Here is a 20,057-nt window from a genome sequence, read left to right as displayed (position 1 = left end):
AGAGACTGTGCTTTACCTTTGGATTCCTTTCTGGAAAACAACAGCAAGTGTATGTCTGCAGGCAATGACGTGTGTGGCAAGTACAGCTAATGGCTCTTTAGTCCATGCTTTAGCTTTACAGGCACTGCAGCCTGTAAAACATTGCATAATGTTCTCCATATATTGCTCTATTTTTTTAAAAATGCACAATTTAATTATCCAGTAAAAGTGATACAATTCATCAGCAAAACTTCACAAGGGTGCTGTTTATTATCTCAAATGTTGTTATGTCTTATGAGACAACTGTTATGCGTAATTTATATTTAATGAACATTTTATATAAATATATATAAATATAATATATGTTATATGTTATATGATATATGATATATTATATATAATTAATGTTATATTTAATGAAAATTATGAGACCCATTTGTAATGATAATGCGGGCTTGGACACGAAATCTCTCAAAAACTGAATGGCTAGAACATGTAAAACGTGGAATGACACATCTCTGTGCTTCACAAATGGATATCTCTTGCATCATAACCCATGCAGGTACCAGGTGTGAAGAGGACATATTGTAGATATGCTTCTTTGATACATCTTCCCCCAACCAAATCTCTCAGTAGATTTGGTTCCCCCAACCAAATCTCTCTTTCTCAGACTTCTCTACATGGTGGAGAGCTTCAAAATATCTTTGAATGGAAGTAGCATTTTTTTTTTCCAGTAGTTATTTTACAGTATTGAAGCTTTCTATAACATCTTTGTCTCTGAAAATCTGCCTCGTAGCCAGCACATCTGACGAATACAGCATAGGAGAAAGTGTGGGAAAAAATAAATGATATTACAGCTTGAAAACACCAATCTTGTAATGAGGAAAGTGATGAAGTTCGCAAGTCAGGCTTCCTCCCCAAAACACTTCACTAGCTACCGTCTGGTTCTATTTAAAATGCCTTGTTTGAGGCCATGCACTCCCATTACTATACACACACACACAAAAAAAAAAAAAACCCTCAGCTGATTAATAGTTTATTTGAGCCAGAATTCAAATAATCTAAAACTCCAGAGGTCAGTGCCATGAGTGTTTGACAAATGACAAGACTTTTTATTGTTTGCTTACAAAAAACTTATTTGGTTATTGTGTGAGCTCAGGTGGGAGAAAAACAAGTTTTGCTTTAATTGCAAATATAAGGTAGAAGCTGACTTTTATGAGATTTTCATCTCTTATCACCCATTCCAAAAGATGAAGGGAAAAAATGATTGCGAAAACCCCAAATTAAGAATACTTATCTGATTAGCATGAAAATTTATTGATTTGATTTAAATAAAATGCCTAGTGATCTAAATTGATTGTGAAATTTCCTTTTGCATTTTCCAAAATGGAATCATATTAAAATAAAGTTAGGCTGCTCTTTTAATAAATAACACGTTAGTTTATTCCAAACCTAGAAGGCTGGCATCACACTGAACAAATTCCTGTTGGATTCTTAGGGAGAAATATCATTCAACTATACATACAGATTGCTGCAACATGAAGCTCTCTATGGCAAAATAGAACTAGATTGTTTTATAATTTGCCATTTTTTAATCCAACTTGTTTATAAATTCTCAGTTTATAAATGGATTGGTAACTGTGAATAGAAAGGAAGTTGTTTCAAGATGTTTTTAAAAGTTACATGGGGCATGAGAAGAAATTTCTCTGTGAACTAAGACTAATATGAATTAAATTTGTGTTTGGCAACCAAGATAATTTATGAATGAAATTGCTATAATCTCATGTAATTTTCTGGAGAAGGAAAATTGAAACAGCTGATCTGGTCAGGATATTTGAATCTGTTTTGCATATGAGTGAGTCTAATTAAATGGGCATCCTTTAATAAATTTAATATTAATCAGTCATTTGAATCGTGACCCTTGTCTGCCTACATGGTATAGTACTCTCCCTCCTCCTTCCTCCTCAGATGAGATATTGGTATTTCTGAGGCAAAGGCAAGGGGACAAATGAAAATAAATGCACGAGCAAGAGTTCTCACTGATGATGCCCACCAATAACAGCATCTTCTGATCTCTCGAGCCTTCCACAGCTGGACCCATGCATCTGAACATGTGCCAGACAGGAGTGAAGTGCCTCCACTGTAGGACATTTTTCAGGGCAGAGTGGCCAAGATGGGTTTCTCATTGTCCTGTCCTAGTCTGTGTTGGCAGACACAGCTTCAGCACCATGGGAAAGCAGGAAAGCAGTAGCCCTGGAGCTCCAAATGCTGCCACAGGGTTAGATAAGACAGGACATGATTTTCACATTCACCTGGGTAGTTCTGTATGCTGGAAGGAGGATGGAACCTTGACTTGGCTCACGTTGCTGTCCCACACTCACTTTGGTATTTACAGAGGCTTTGACTGAGTTGTAACATCATGGGATGCACACAAACCCTGATGCTGCAGATAAGATAAGTGAGAAATATATCAGGCATGTGCACGCTTCATGTGCCAGCAGCACTTTTGCTGAAACATGTCTGCCTGTGGGAGGACCTCATTGGCCTCTTGGCACGACAGGGAAAGCAAAGATCTTTGATCTGAGCTCCAGGAGCTGAAGAAGTTTGAGATGCCTGTACAGAATGAGCACTGATGCCGCATGATAAGAGCAGACTGAGCAATGTGTCTAAGACTACAGAAGAAAAAAATTTCTCCAGATTGAGTGAGTCACACTGGCTGAAGTGCCCAAATGGTTAGTGTCTAGGTCCAAACTACACATAGGTCTCCTCCAAATGGCACTGAAGGATTGATTAAAAAAAAGATGAGAACTACTCCTCAGTCCTTTCAAAGAGGTATGGTTTTAAATCAAAGCAGCCACTTTGTCCACTGCTGATCACACGTTTGTCCACTGTGCTTGGGTGCACTGGTTGGTGTCAAAGTGCCAGACCAAAAGGCTGAAAACTGTCCTGATGTCATTAGCACTGTACTGCTACAGAGCCATAATTATCTCCAAGGTCTTGGAGAGCTCAAAACCTCGTGTCTTAGTGCCTTGCCAAGTGAATCTGGGCTTGTTAATTCTCCTCTCTGCCACAGCTTTCTCACAAAATGTAAATGAGAAAAATAGCAAAGCATCTGAGTGCATAAAGAAGAGAAAGATGGTATAGGAGCTATACCATCTGTATTATTGTTACGCAGCAGAAAGGTGTATTTGGACGCTTAATTTTCCACCTTAGGAGGCATAAATTTAGAATCTGCATAAGCTAGAAAATAGCTAGGTCATTGTACAGCTAGGTGTTTGAAATGTGAATGTGTTTATTTGGATCTGACAAAAGCTAATTTTTTTTTTTTCAATTGGAAAAGAAATTCTGAAAAGGAATTGCTCATTACACTAACCTATCAGCTATAAAATTTTCTAACAGCATTACTTTTGGGAGCCAGGTGTGACAGCATAGAAAGTGTCTTGTTACCTAATTTAGGAAAAGACTCTTGTGAATGTCTTCCACAATCTTTTAAGGTCCAAATTTATCACTTAATGTCCTTCAATCAATATTTCCTATGCATAGTTCATAATGAGATTAGTGGAGTGTAAATCTTTATGCAATTTAGGTAAATAGTCTCTTGAGTGTCTGGCATTAGAAATATATTTTTGTGTATTTCCCTGCGGGCACTGATGTTACATCTCATAATTGTGAAGAATTTATCTGTGCCATATTACAAAGCATTTGATTTAATTTTAAATGGGGCAGTTTCAGCTCTTCTTTGTTTTGACTGTCATACCATTTGGTTATTACAATTTGCTGATTTTTTTTCCCATTTGCCACAAAAACGCCTAAGTGTTTTTTTGATGTTTAGAAATTAGTTATATGGAGTGTCCCTTGTACCATGTATGAAACGGAGGAACTGTGGCACAGCTGCTACTGTTGTAATGTCAAATTTACCCCATTAATCTTGCATTTGTATATCTCAGTCCACATAGTTTCACACACAGACACAATCTGAATGGCAAAGTCCTGTACTAATGTTTTTATTTGTTTGCTCTAATACCTAGATGTTTCCCGACGTTCTGGGAAAGCACTGATGAGTTCTTAATACGGAAAAAAAGTATTCAAAGTGGAAAAAAACACCCCATGCAAACTCAAATGCCTTTTATTTCCTCACATTGGATTTAATTCTGCAATATACATGCCTGACTTCATCGTCTTTGACCTGATTATTTTGTCCATCTCAGTGCCTTACACAAGAGATTTAAATTTTGCTGGTTTATTCCTGTACAAAGCCCCAGCATTCTGAGCTCAGTAAGACCATATTCTTGAGGAAAAAATATTTTTCCTCAGTTCAAAGCTTTTATATGTGAATTAAATTTTCCACTTTCTAGCTCTTTGCCCCACTAATTAGGAAACGTAACAGTAGTGTCTTGGTTCCAGACTAATGCCAGTAAAAGAAACAGGCAGAAGTTTTTTGGGTTTCTTTTCTAAAATTATTTGTTAGTCTTGTAGTAAAGTAAGCAAAATGGCAATGTTGTTCCACATTGGCTTTGCTAGAGAATTGCCATGGATGATTTAACAGTGTGGGCAATCTCCAAGATTATCAATCATGATAACAGCTTCTGAATGATAAAGGTTTTGCTCCCCAGGTACAGAACTTGCTTGAAAGGAGCAAGATCTTAAAAAAAATAAAGTCGGCTTTTATCCCTTCATTCACATCCATACATCTGCCCCTTTTTGGGAGGGGGGGAGGGGGATGTTGCCTGTTAGAATGAATATTCCTATGCTTTTATCCACAACGGTTTTTATAATTCCTTCTAAAGAGCTGAATTTATCAGGTAATTATTGGACTCTAGAACCTGAGGCTTTCAGAAAAATAAATACCATGACTACTGATTGGCAGTAAATCCATGGTTTCCTCTACACCATTAAAGAAATATAACTAAAACTTCAAAAGTTTTTTGTTGTTTGATTGATTCTGACCCCTCATCTATCCCAATTGCAAATTCTCTGGAGTCAGACAACAAAGTCACTGACCCCTTGAAGCAAAGTGAATTCAGTTGCACTGAATAGAGGGGAAAACAGCCAGCCAGAAGGGCTAGCTGGGCCAGCCAGAAGAAGCATAATGTGTATAAGTAATGAATCGCAAAGGAGGTAGGAAGGCTGGCCAAACCACTTACATCATCTGAGCCCAAATAAGATCACATAGCCAGGTCTGCTGGTGGCTCTTCCTCGACTGGAAAAGGCAGATGCTAAGGAGACTTTACTAATTTCCCCTGCCTGGAAACCTGTAATGAGCACGGAGCAGAAGAACAGCAAAAGGGCACATCTGTTGGTTTACCCTAAACTGGAAAGGGCTGGAAGCCAAGATACATGTCTAGGGACTAATTTGCTGACCTGTTTATGGCACAGAAGAGATTCTGAAGGCAGGTAAAAAAAAAAAAAGTGCATTTTGTTTGAAAGCTGGGAAAACTGGGGAGAATCAGTGGACAGTTTGGGATGATATAAAAAAAACTGAAGTGTCAGTGATCTGTATTGAAAGGTTGGGTTTTTAAAAAGTGATATTAGGGACGAGGAGAGCACAAGCATCATGCATGGTTTTTTGGACTGAATCCCATCTAAAGAGTCTTGTCACTGCTCCAGTCAGATGGAGCTGCACAATATAGGCTTATGTCAAGTAGTGTTGTTAATTAGGGCTTATAATCACATCTAGTGATTAAAGAAAATCCATGCTTTTTTTTTTTCCTCTCAAAAGTAATTCTGCACAAAATTCCACACCAAAACACATTCCCATAAAGGCGAATAACCCTTTCTGTTCCTCCTTCTGTTCCTAGCCCTCCGTTCTCTTTCCAGGAGCTCAGAGCTGGAACTGAAAGCATTGCAGTGCTGATGAGCTCACCCTGTAGCAGTATGTAACCCTCATGCCTTTTCCAAATTCTCCCCAAGTTGAGAGCACAAGCCACTTGAAACCCATAATGATCTGTTTAATTTTTAAACCTATTGTTGCTTGTTAAAATGTTATTTGGAAAGCCAGAAAGCAATTAATTGCTCTTTCCTAAAGATGTAACTATTCAAGAATAGAGAGAATAAAGCCTTAATCACCCATGAATGTTGCACTTCAGGAATACACTTTCTTAATATAGAGTTGCATTCTCAAATAAACAGATGCCTATATATCTCAGAAAACAATCAAATCCAAACTCTAGGAGAATTCTCTCTAGCCATACCACAGGTATTTTATAATTAAGCATGAGTTGGGAATGAGTGTTTCAGGCTGGAAGAGAATATTCTTGTGGTTAGTGTAGACTGTTCTTCACTTTAAGAATATGAAGAAAGAGCTGAACAGATGTTTGCTAAATACCTACTCTATTAGAAGAATCACCAATGAGATGATAAAATGTTATTTACTGTCTTACAATTTTGCCATTCTATGTCATATTAATAAAATTTATCACTACTTACAAGCAGAGCCCCTTTACATGCTGAGACTGTGACAGAAATGCTACTACTCTATTTTCACAATTCATTTGCTTTATTTCATTTATGTCCTTATTAAAAAAAGAAAAAAACTCCAGAACATCTGTGAAGCCAACTGTTTTTTCTTTTTTGGGGTGTTATTGTTTTTTTCAAGTAGAAGGATGGAATTGTTTGGTAGTTATGTTCATGGAACAGAAGGAGAACAACATACACTAAAGCCAGGAAATATGGCATTTGTGTGCAGAGCAAGCCTCCAGTAAAAATCCTTGTTAGACCTATTCTCAATCTGAGCACCTTGTCTGACTGGCCTTTGTCTGCCAGCATTACAAGGCAAACCTTAAGCATCTTGTTTTAATAAAGTCACGCAGGCAGAAAAAAAGACAAAACTGGGAAATGCAATGCTCTTTGTTCTGTTAGTCAGGAGGTCTGGCTTTCTGGTTGTATAGAATTGATCCTATTTCTTTTTCTATGTCTCTGTGTAAATGGTGCTAATTCTGCTTAAGAATATGTTATGAAGAGTTTTACTGTTTCACTAGAACTTCACTCTTGATCTGGAGTTTTATGAATACAACATCTCCAAAGAAAGTTCACTGACTTTGAATCAGATTTTACAAAGTGTTACTGTTAAATACTCAGTCTGAATTTGGAAAGCTAAAGGACTAAACCCTCTACAAACTTTTAAAATACAATTTTGGACTGTTCCACTATCAATTCATCTCCTTCATAAAGCTATCAATTAACTGATAAATTAGATTAGGAAAAAAATTTCCAAACCTCTTTCCCTGCAAGCTTTCTGAAGTCAGCCAAATGCACTGTGGAAAGTTTGGCTTTTGTTTATTGGATGAACAGTATACCAGAGGGACCATTAATTTCCAACAGCATGCTTTCCTAGTACACTTTCAATACCCTGATGACCTTCATTAGTTTCTTGGTGAGTCTTTTGTTTATGTAGGCAGATTGGTAAAAAAAAGTTTCCTTTTATCTTCAATAGATGCCTCTCAAATATTTTTCAGAATAGTTACCATTTATACCTGTTTTTATTTGGAAGATAAAATGAGTATCAAACAATATTTTGGGACTCTCTGCCTCCCATGGGTCTTGAGCAATCAGATATCTTCACATCCATCTGTGCTGCATGGCTGCTATTAATACAGTCACAGTATCACCCCAGTGCAGGTGATGAATAATAATCTTTAATGACTTTTTCAGCCTGCTAATTCTTCAGGACCAATTTATTCAATTAATACATAACTCAATTATCTGACAAAAGGTTAACCATATTTTATAATACTCATATTCATTGAGAAAAAACAACATTTAATCATCAAGGATTGATAAGAATATATATTTATTATAAAACTGGGCTTGCTAATACTGACAATTCTACTCTACTTTCATCTACTAGTTCTTTAAAATCATTATTTACATTTTTTCATTCTTTTTTTTCCCACAGATCTAAACTAGTCTTTCTTCTGGTTATTATATGGACATAAAAACACTAGCAAGCTTTCTGCAAGCTGCGTACAACAGCATTTAGGCAGAGTCCTTGAGGACCACGGTCTGAGACAAGCAAGCTGGTATGAGCGTGAAAACAAGGATATGAAAAGGAAAGTCTTGTCAGTAGCATCCAAAAGACAGGGTTCAACTCCAGGCTATACTTCTGAATGTGACATTAAGAAAGTGACTTCACCTATCTTAGGCATATTTGTTGCTAGTTTTAATTGCTGTACACTCACAACATCAATGGTGCTATGTCAACTGAATCAGCTGATCTGCTCTTTTCCCTCTCATGTAAAAGAATTGTTGATTGCATTTACTGGGGTACTGCTTGCTTTCTTTGTCCTCCAGCTATGTTTTGTCCATGAACACTCTAATTTGCTTAAGGGAAAGAATGCCTCTTACATTGTGTTAGTATAAGATATGGTACAACAGAGTTCTGATTTGGCTGGAGCCTTGAGGCTTTGTAATAGTAGTTATTATTTAATAACAATTAAATTGTATCAGCTCTTAAGAAATGAGTGGTAATTTAGTAATTTCCTTTATCTTATTTTAGTCAGCAGGCTGTAAGAAAATAAAAATCTGGAGTCCCATCTTCCTGCTGCCAAGAAACCTGGAGATGTTTACTCCAGGTGTTTACTGCAGAGTGCAGTACTTTTGATAAAGTAACAACTTTTTGTCTACCACTCTGTACTAGTATAATATACCCTACATGGGAAAAATAAATCATTTCAAGAATAATATACTCAACTCTCAGCACACTTTGATGAAGACAATTTCAAAACACATTTTTTTTCAGTGAGGGAACCAAGCCATAGAAAGGTTAAACAAAAGGATTTTGGTTTACCCAAAATCATGAGCTAATGATCTGTCTCATGGAGAAATTTTGTGCCATGAAGTAAGTAAACATAATATTTCCATATTTTGGACATAAAATATTCCGTGTCCATGCTCACTGAGATGAATGACACCTTGGAGCTATGTCTATATTTCTGTACAAGCCTCTGCTACTGAGTGTTGATGTCGACACCTAGCTACGAGCTGATACTAAAATCAGTACTATCTCTCCATAGGAGATGAGGGAGCTAAAAGGAGGTGTTTAGGCTCCATCTAGTGGCTACAAACTCCTAAGCAGCTGAGTCTGTAAAATGAGCTTATATTCCTCTTTCCTTGAAAACATGACCCAAGAACAGTGTAGTAACGACGACGTAACCTGCAGATCTCCTGCCAACCAGCCCCATATTTCTCTTCATTGCTATTAGGATGCTCATGGGCCACGGAGCATCCAATGAAAAGAAAAGCTGCAGCCTCATGCTATAGCAGTGTGAGATGTCCACCCTGCATCTAGAAAAAGAAGGGTGGGAAGACCGGGGGACAGATTCATATGCTTTTCACTGACAGCATGAGATCTGCAGGGTCTGATACTGGAGAGAGTCCAGCGCAGGGCTACGAGGATGATCAGGGGCCTGGAACATCTGCCCTGTGAGCAAAGGCTGAGGGAGCTGGGCCTGTTCAGCCTGAGGAAGAGAAGGCTGAGGGGGGACCTGATGAGTGTCTATAAATACCTCAAGGGAGGCAGTGAGGAGGATGGGCCGGCCTGTTTTCATTGGTGGCCAGCAATAGGACTAGAGGAAACGGCCACAAGCTGAGTCACCAAAAGTTCCACAGGAACTTAAGAAACATTTCTTGAGAGTGAGGGTGACCGAGCCCTGGAACAGGCTGCCCAGAGAGGTTGTGGAGTCTCCTTCTTTGGAGATCTTTAAAACCCGCTTGGATGCAATCCTGTACCACGTTGTGTGTGCAGGGAGTTTGGACTAGATGACCTCAGAGGTCCCTTCCAACCTTAAGCATTCTATGAAGTAGAGAACAATCTGTTTTGCAAATTGTATTCTTTTCCTGGTATTTTATCCATTCTTTTTCCATCTTCTATTACAGGAAACTTGGTGGATTTTATTTTATTTTATTTTATTTTATTTTATTTTATTTTATTTTATTTTATTTTATTTTATTTTATTTTATTTTAATCTAAACATTGGGCTTGGTTTGAGGCAGAATTAGTTTAATTTTCTCTTCTCTTCGAACTCCTGTCTTTTTCCTCTTCTATTAGCTTGCTCCACAGGCACTAAATCATAGCAATCTTTCATCTAGCCAAAAGAGCTGTGAGCAGCTCCTGCAGATTTGTAGCATCCCACTGTCTCACAGCAAGGAGCACTGCTGAAGAGAGACTGAGGTGCTCAAGAAATTTTTTGTGCTGCCTTCACTGTGCTGCTCCTATAATTCATAACTCAGGCTTATGCTAACAGCTGGTAAATATTATGTAACGTTAATAAAGATTCCTAATAGGGAGAAAGAGTGAATGTGGTAAAATGACTGTAGCAAGTTTTGGGCAACATAGATCTAAAATATTAAAAGATCCTTGGGTAGTGTGGCCAAGAGAGAACAAGCTAAAAAGGAAGTCACATAACAAGAAAGTCAGTGTCCAGAAGTGTAAAGTCATGTAAGTAGATAAATGTTAAGATCAGAACATAAGGCCAGCTGGCCTGGAGGAAAGGGTATTTTTTGAGAGATCAAGAGAATCTGGAAAGCCATAAAAACAGAAGGTTTCTGCAGTGGGGCAGTGATGGAAAGCTGTGAGGAGGCCAGAGGCAATAGCACAGCTGGGACAAGAGGTGGATGCTGAGAGGGTAATAGGGCAATTCAGAACTATTAGACTCTGCCACAAAACGAAGAATGCTGCTGATGAGAACACCACATCTTTTTCCCACCGTCTTGCTCTCTATGTGACTGAAGGACCACAGTCCTTAGGAAACTATTTCAGATTTTAGCCTAAAGTCCTTTATGTGAGTAGAACCTCTCATCATTCCTCCTCCTCTCTTTAAAGAATCACCACCTCTGGAGGTCTGACAGTCCAACCTCCTGCTCACAGCAGAGTCAACTTCTGGCTACGGTTGGCAACAGGTTGTTCAAGGCCTTGTCTGGTTATTTTGAATCGCTAAAAGGATGGAGATTCCTAAAGCCTCTCTAGGCACAGTGTTTTACCACACTGAGAAAAGTGGTACCTCACTGGGAGGTACACTGTCTCAGTGTTTTACCACACTGAGAAAAGTGGTACCTCACTGGGAAAAGTTGTGTACTTGTCTAACTGGAATCTCTCATCTCTGTCTGTTGCCTCTCTCAACCTTGAGAAGGACCTGGCTTCATCTTCCCATTCCTCTCCACACTTCTGGCAACAGAAGGCCTTCCATTTAACTTCTTTTCTCCAGTCTTCAGCCTGAAAAGACCCAGCTGTCAGCCGCTCCTTGTTCACCACATGCTCCAGCTCCATGGCCATTTGGTGACCTTCTGCTATGTTCATGCCAGTATGTCAGTACTTTTCTTGTATGGAGGAAGCTCAAAACTGGATGCAGTTCTCCAAATGCAGACTCGCCAGAGACAAGCAGAGGGAAAGAATCACTTCCCTGGGTTTACTGACTACAGTCTTATTAGTATAGCTCAGGATGTGCTAATAGACACTAGTCCTAATCAATTTATTGTCCACCAGGACCCCAAGTCCTTTTCTGTAGAGCTGCTTTCTACCCCACTAGGAAGATTCAAAATTATGCTGTCAGCCTATAAGCCTATTTCTGTCCTGTCAGCCTATTTCTGCAGTCTCCTTCCTTACCTACCAATATCTCTCTAAATGGCAAAGCCTACTCTTGAGCACTGCAACCATTCTTTACAGTTTTGACAGATTAGTGAACTCAGGTTCATGAGTTCAGTAACGATTCATTCTGTCTCAAGTGTCTGGTATTTTGGTTCAGCTGTTGTACCACCACTATAGATCCTGAACATACAGTTCACTGTTTGGCAGTTAATTATGTCTTTTTAATAAATTGATAAAGTCCTTTAATCTTGACTTTTGTTTAGACTACTTGAACTGTGCTGTTTTTGTCTGAGACAACTCTCCCAATAAAGATTAGTTGAGATGCACTGACCTTCTGACAATGACCTCAGTCTCCTCTGATGGACAACATCCAGAGCAGCAGTCAGGCCAAGACTGTCAGTATGTGTTTAATAAAGATGAACATATACAACATTGCTGGGGCTCTGTGGATTCCAAGTTTGTAGCTAAAAGATGATTTTGAACCCCCCCCCAAATGATAACATCAGAATGCAAGCACAGTGATTGCAAAGGCTGGAGAGATGAGGAGGGAACTTCATTCAAGAGCTCATTTCAGGAGGATATTGATGAAAAAAAAATATTTGCCTGACTTCAGGTAATTGGATGCTTAAGTTAGTTCTCCCATGCCGCTTGTTTAATCCCCAGAACGTCTAGCTGAGGCATAGTTTGAGAAAGATGCTTCACCTTAGGTGGCATGAATATCTCCTTAAATGCTTGTTTGAAGAATGGAAGGCTCACCTATAGCAAAGATCAGAATAACACACAACTGATAAAATTAAAAGGACAAATGCTTATAATCTGTGGTACTGCCATCCACTTTTGAACCTGTGGGCAGAACATCTGCTGAGGCTGTAGGAAGTCGTTTGTCACTGTCATTAAATATATGCTCTAGACATCACAAGTTCTACCAGAGAAGCTTCTTCAATATAAATGCTTCCTATAGCAAACAATGACAGAAAAAGCAAAAAGTTTTCATCATTAGTGATTGCAAAGTAATTCAGGGTTGATAAATGATGCTAAATAGCAAAATAAACTTTCTGATCTAGGAAAGCTTGTAGAGAACTGGTAGTCCAGAGAGGGCTGAAAAGATGAATAAAGAGACTAGTTAGTATGCTATATGCACAAAAAAAAAAGACCTCTAAAGACAGTTATTAAAATTCTTCCCCAACATTAAGCTGACAAAAACAGTGACTGGAAATAGTTTAAAAGCAAGTCAAAGGTTTCTAGACAGACTTCTCCATGAGCTGTAGAGTTGCATTTGTACCAAAGTGGAGTTCCAGCGACAGTGATTCCAGCTTCTGCAGAGTGGTGGGAATGGTCCTAATGGCAAAGGGATCAGATTTTATAATTACTGGTAAAGATAATCAATGGACCACTAGCGAAAGGCTAGTATTACTTAGTACCAGAGTTCACCTCAACTGCAAAAGAAAGTTCTAATCTGTAATGCATGCTAGTATGGTTAGGAATGGCTGAAAAAGTTTGCCAAACATGTTCTTGGTGGTTGCTGATTCTGCTAATCTATTCAAACATTCATCCAAAATGTTTTGCATTACATTGCTATTTTTATTTATTTATACTGCTACCTGTAGAAAGGTAAGATTGCTTTTTTCTATTAATAAATAAAAATAAATAAATAATAGAAAAAAGAAAACTGCCATGGAATGACTGTCATACTGGAAGCAGAAGTATGGTAGACATGCCCAGATAGGCCAGTTACTTTGTGGTCATATGGTTACATTTTCCTTTTTTTTTCTCCATCTGGGCTGTACTTCACAAGCTGTACCACTCTCTTTTTTTCTTGATGGGGATACATTGAATAGCCATTAATATGATAGCTCCTATTTTTAAAAGCCTAGTGTAGGCACAGTGATGCAGTAGGGACAGGGCTCTAAGCAAAGGCACGGAAGATGTCCCAAAGTGTGGAGAATGGACTCCTTCAAGAAAAAAAAAAAAAAAAAAAAAGGCTGTGGATTTGATAGGAGTGCTCATGGACCAAATCCTGCCTGGCAGTTGCCAGTTGGATAACTTTGGTCTAAGAGCTCCTCAGGCACAGTAGTAGAGTCTCCACAAATAGCTCAGTGGTGATCCACTTGTCTTAACATTGTGTTTTATTTCAATTGTTGGCTCTTGGGACTGACCTATAAAATCTATAAATGGAAAAGAATTGCATCCAACTGACTATTTTTAGGCATTAGTTAGGCATTAGGCTAGATGTTGCCATTCACACTTCCATAAACCACCACACTATGCACACATGGAAAAAAAAGTCTTCGGCATGATAGGCTTGAACCTATCATTCCCTAAACTACAAAATGAAGTTGGTCTTTCTTAGACTGTACCAAAGTTATTCAAGAAAATCAAGACAATACTAAGCAAAAGTAGCATGCAAACATATGCCACAAACTATTCCAATGGAGAGAAAGTAACCTTGGAGAAAGAAACAAGTGATAGTAAAAGAGTTCTTATGTTATGGCTTGATGTGAGGCTACACTATAAACATACACATGAAGACACTATTACTTTGTCTTTTTTTCTTTCTCTTCCAAGTAAGGAAGAGGACAATACAAATCCCTAGCACAAAACTGATACTGAAGAGGTCACTAGTTAAATCATCGTATTTTCATTGCCTAGAGTGCATCCACCTCCTGGGAGCTAAGTTGGTAAAATTAGAGAGTTTTGCTGGCTGGGCCAAATAAAAGGTGTTGTGCAAATAAAAGTTTTTGTAAGGAAAGTAAGAAGTGTGGGTCTGCCCCTCCTTTCTTCTGGGAGCTACTTTCATACTGATGCTTCACTGCTGGCCCCTGCCAGAGCAACATCGCTGCTTTGCAGTGGCTGGGACCTGCGACCAGTCTCCTACCTCTACAAGTCTGTCCATGACCTCAGTTTCCCCATGTTGATCTCAATTTAGTCTCCTCACTTCAGAATTACTGGATGATCACCGGACTGTGTCTGACTCTCATCACTGTCTCTGGCCCTGATTCTGACCTGAACTGGCTGCTCTGCATCCTGGCTCCTGGTCAGTGTGATTGCAGCTCCCGCCAGCCTTATCATTACTCCACTCCTAGCTCATCTTACTGCATAGAGTTGCCAACTGTCACTGCTACCGGTAATGCTATGAAGCAGCTGGAAAGCAAGAGGAGCTGGAGTCTTGTGACTAGACACTTCTGCATGCTACTTGCCAGCTGCTGTGAGGAAGTCATGAGGGTTTAGCAATGTGTGGAGGAAGGTTAATGAGTGATGACCAGCCTAGGCGATGAGTTAAGATATTGCTACTTATACAAAGCCACTACACAGCACTTCCTAATAGCTATGCAAACAGAAACCAGCTATGTTTAGAGAGCTTGAGCTGAAGGTTCTGCTCATTTCAATCAGTTTTAACTAGTGGTGTCAGTACTGACAAGGTCCAATCCTGCTCAACTTATTCATCAATGACCTGGAGAAAACTCCAGGGCAGAATACACTCTCAGCAAGTTTGCTGATGATGTGAAGCTGGTAGGAGTGGCTGATACATAAGAGGGCTGTGCTGTCAGAGAGACCTGGCTTCACAGAGACCTGGAGGTGCCAGGGACTTCAGCAGAGAAGAATCTCATGAAGTTCAAGAAGGTCAAGTGCAGGTTCTTGCACCATGCGAGGTAAAACCCCATGCATTAGGCTGGGTGCTGACCTGCTGAAGAGCAGCTCTGAAGAGAAGGACCTGGGAGTCCTGGTAGGCAACAAGTTAATTATGATCCAATGATGTGCCCTTGTTGCCAAGAAGCCAATGATAAGCTGGGCTGGACTAGGAGTGTTGCCAGTAGGTCAAGGGAAGTGATCATCCCTGCTCTATTCAGCCCTGGTGAGGCCACATCTGGAGAGCTGTGTCCAGTTTTGAATTCCCCAGTGCAAAAGAGGCATGGAACTATTGGAAAGAGTATAGCATATGGATATAAAGATGATTAGGGGACTGCAGTATCTCTCCTATGAAGAGAAGCAGAGAGCTGGGTTTGTTTAGCCTGGAGAAGACTGAGAGGGGATCACTGTATTCAAATATCTGAAGTGAGGGTGTCAAGAGGAATGGGCCAGACAATTTTCAGTGGTGGCCAGAAATAGGATGAGAGGCAAGGGCCACACACTGTAATAAGTTCCACCTGAATTTGAGGAAAAGCTTCTTGACTGTGAGGGTGACAGAGCACTGGAACAGGTTGCCCAGGGAAGGCATGGAGTCTCCTTCTCTGGAGATCTTCAAAACCCACCTGGAGGTAATCCTGTGCAATATGCATTAGCTGACCTTGCTTGTGCAAGAGGGCTGGACTAGATGATCTCCAGAGGTCCCTTGAATCTTAGTAAGTCTGTGATTCAACTGCTGGTTGTTACTACTAAGGCTTTGTTTCTGCAACAAACCTCTCACGATAATTAGAAATTATGTTGAATTGTCTCTTATTGTTTTTTTCTGCAGCTATAAATACCATGGTTCTTAAAAATAGCCTTCAGATTTTGCATGTGGATATTAGTTACTAAAACATAAAATTAACTGCCATCTCTTTATCTTCACCCCATAGTGTACAAGTTTGACCTTTCGTACTGCTGAGTATTAAATTCCAGCAAAATGTTCAGCTCAGAAGCGACAGAACCTTAATGCAGCCTAATGCTGCATGCTATGGTTAGAGAATTAGAAAATGAGGGAGAAGAGATAATGTGCTTTACAATAGTACCCCAGGCAAAGAGCAAAAGCAAATGCCCTCAAGACACACAAACAACAACAACAACAAAAAGGCCTCATATAATCTAACCTGGATGGGGAAATTGCTCTACCTCCTCTTTCCTGTCCCTGCCTTCTCCCCGCCAGCCCAACCTGACAATCCATACAGTATGGTAATGCCCCTAGGAAAGAAAATGCTCTATTTAAAAATTCGTGGAATCACAAGATAATTTAGGTCATAAGGGACCTCTGGAGCCATCTGGTTCAATCCCCTGCTCAAAGCAGGTCTAATTAGATCAGATATCTCAGAACCGTGTCCTGCCAAGCCTTGGACACTTCCAAGGAAAGAGATCTCACAGCCTATATGAGCACCTGCCCAAGTATTTAGTCACCTCTCTGATATTTTTCCCTAATATCAAATTAGAATTTCCCATGTTCCACACTCTACCCATTGCCTCTGCTATCACCGAGCCAAGAAGACTCTCTCTCTGTCTTCTTTATATCTGCAACTGAGTAATGGCAGACTGCAGTAATGTTTCCTCTTCACCTTCTCTTCTCCAGTCCATACAGGCTCAGATCTCAGCCTCTCCTCTAGACTGGGGAGCCCAAAACTGCACACATCACTCCAAATGCAGTCCCACGTGCCAAGTAGAGTTCATAACTGTTGGTTAAGAATCAGAATATATTCATCTACTCTTAGTAGATGATCGTAAAGATCTTTTCCACAATAGTGACTCTATGATCCTGTGAGAGCTTTGGCCATTGCACATGGACCTCAAATTCAAGCTGCTTATTCCCCATGCCATGTGCATTCGTGAACACACATTTGAGCTGCTTCCCAAATGCCACTGTGGGGCTTTTGCAGGGGAAGTGTGAGCCTCTCCTGTCATTGTGTCCCCTAAACGCACTCTGTCTGCTTGACTGGATGTGTAAGGTAAGCTTGAGCTCTAGGTGCTGCCATATGTTGATGATGTTTGGAGAAAATGGAAAGTATCATGTAGCAAAATACATGGAGCTAGCTGTGCAGCAAGAAAATTCCCAATACCTTCAGGTGACTGCATGAAGGTCACAAGTGACAATTTTGATATGCTATATTTATAGTGTATGTAATACAACTATATATATTATGTAGTGAGTTTATAAGCATTTTTATTACCAATATTCGTAAATGTGCATAACTAGCTTTCATAGTTAATGGAAGTGCGCATTATATTTAAAGGTGAAATTTAAGGGTGGAAAGTTCATTCTGTAATACTTTGCAATTTATTTCGGTATCAGTAGGAAGACCAGCACTTGCCTACAATGTCAACAAACGCACCTTTACCATCCTAAGTATATTCAGAAAAGAAATTTCCATGTCAGTCAGTACAAGTGGGATTAGGATATGCCTTCTACTTTCTTTCCCACTCCTGCCCTAACTTACTTACTAATGTGTCTTTCTAGCCCTTGATCCCTTGCCTTTGCTATGGTAACACAGCTGTAGAGCTACAGAGCAGAAGAGGGAACAGAGTTTGGTCTTTTAAGAGCAAGCCTTTTGCTACCGAGGGAAAGCGGCTTGCTACAGCAGCCCATGATCTGTGGTGCTGCAACTGGTCCACTAAAGAATAGGACTGTCTGTCCTAGGACAGCCCTGGAAGGAGAGTCCTGGGAAGAAGTTTGGCCTTCATTCTCAACACAGAGCATTCAACTCTTACTCTTTTGTTGCTGATGATGCTTTCCCACATACACATCCATTTCCAAACATCCTGCATTCATATCATTCAGAATATTTACTTTACAGATCTCTGTAGCTTGTACAGTTTTAACATAGAACCACAGTCAGCTTTACACACATACTTACCGAAAGAAGAAAAGGAAGCTAACTTCTCAGAAAAAAAAAAATCTGCTAAGACTGCAATCATATTATAAAGTAAAAGTTCAGAATCCCATTATGAGAAATACACCCAAACAAATAATTTAAACAAACAAGCATAGAAACGAAGACTTCTGTTGTAATTCCTGGAAGCTAAAACCAGTGAAACTGCTTCCATAGATCACAAAAAAACATATATCCTCCCTCATGCAGTTGCATACACATCTAGTCAAATATTTTGCATTTCTATTTGCAAAAAAATGTAACAACAGACAGGTAAATACAGGAATTTCTTTGTTTTCTCCTAGGACTTATCCAAAACACTCCAGAAGTTGATTTCTGGGCAAAGCTTACCAAGTTGGAAACTGCAGCAGCTTTTTGCTTGGACTTCACTTTAGTTTCTCACTTCATACACATCACACTGTTTCCTCAAAGTACCCAGTCAACTCCCATATAGTTCAGACTTCTCAGTGGATTAAGGCACAAATGCATGTGTTCAGGGAATGAGCTGGAAAAACAAACACACACACAAAAAAAAAGTCTGAAAGTATATTTTTTAATGCCTGATTGATGATTTTCCTAGCACTTGGGTTCTACAATGAAAACTGTGGCTTGCTGCCTGATGTATTTTCTACCTTTGCAACCAGTCTTAAAACTACAAGTTTTTACTTGTAGTAAAACTACAAGTCAAGTGCGGATCTCAGTTTATTATCCTAGGCAACCTGATAATGCAGATATGCACATCTAGAACATAAACTAGCCCAGAACTATCAACTTAATTTAATAAAACTTCAACCAATATGGTAAACTGCTATTTCTATCCTTTCCCTTTCTGTTTTTTTTTTCTTTATATTAGTTCATTTATTCACGTGTCATAGCAATAAGGCAATTATGAGAAAATATGTCATTGAAGGATCTTTCTATAGCCTTCCATTGAAGAAATATAGGGCAAAACCAGAAACCATAAACACATCAGTCAGTTCTCTGAGGTGTTTCTATGAACTGAACAGCAATTGTTGACTGCCTTGTTGACTTGTAGTTTTGCATGCCTTTCAGATTAAACACTAGTACCAAACAACACAAGTGCCAATTTACTTTACTTTCAAGGTTAAGTTTCTGATACAGAGGGACCAGTTGATACTTACTGCCGGCTCAGCCTGCATTGCCTTAATCTGAGTTAACCTCTGATGAATTTAGCACTTGAACTCTTCCCCTCGTATCTTTCTGATTCACATATTTACCGTGTTCCTCCCCAGTTTCATAATCCCTATCTCTACCTCACCAGGAATTATTTACTTACTGGTTTCATGTCCCCTTGTCGGGACACAACTATGAAAATCAGTATTGATTAGCAGCTAGTTGACAACCTGGAAGAATAAAGAGCAATGGCAAAAAAATAATAAAAAATGTAATTACATAAAACTTTTACTATTTAAGTATGAGCTTTTTCCTACGTTATAGTTGCAGAGTGCTGTATTACATTTATATTAGTGCCATATATATCCTGAGAGAAGTCAGTCGATGAAAGGTGAGGGGAACCTTCGGACAGGGAACTTTGGTCTGTGTACGTGCAGCAGGGAGTGACCATGTGGGATCCATGCAGGGTGCCTTATGACCTGTGACACAAGCAGAAAACGATGTGACCTGCAGGCAGGATGGCACTGTCAATGCTAAATGTCAGAAACCACACACATATATATGTATGTTAAAAAAAAAAAAAAGGCAGAGGACTCTCAATCCTGACTTTGCACGTATTTGTCTTCGCACGTATTTGTCTTCCGGACGGCTGTCAGCGGAGACAACCCCGACTTTCCCTCACTGTCTCCCGGCTCCCTGCCCCTCCGGCGAGCTTCTTCTCCCTCTTGCCTGGGGCAGGGAGGCCCACGAGAGCCTCGTCCTGTCCTGTCCCGTCCTCTTGTCCTGTTCCATCCCGTCCTCTTGTCCTATCC

The 20,057-nt window shown here is 39.6% G+C and overlaps 1 long non-coding RNA gene across 1 annotated transcript; it reads right to left on the bottom strand.

The window, feature by feature from the left end:
* Nucleotides 1–18,517: 18,517 nt before the first annotated feature.
* Nucleotides 18,518–19,640, bottom strand: LOC112951996. Its single transcript, XR_003250313.1, has 3 exons — nt 19,589–19,640; nt 19,409–19,475; nt 18,518–18,616 (listed from the first exon to the last, which is right to left on the bottom strand). It is a non-coding gene; the product is annotated as an uncharacterized LOC112951996 (long non-coding RNA).
* Between the last annotated feature and the right edge of the window lie 417 nt (nt 19,641–20,057).

Source organism: Nothoprocta perdicaria, unplaced genomic scaffold (assembly GCF_003342845.1).
Source record: "Nothoprocta perdicaria isolate Ctin4 unplaced genomic scaffold, notPer1 scaffold_380, whole genome shotgun sequence".
Taxonomy (NCBI): Eukaryota; Metazoa; Chordata; class Aves; order Tinamiformes; family Tinamidae; genus Nothoprocta; species Nothoprocta perdicaria.
The sequence above is the reverse complement of the archived record's forward strand: the minus strand, read 5'-3'. Positions and strand labels throughout refer to the sequence as shown.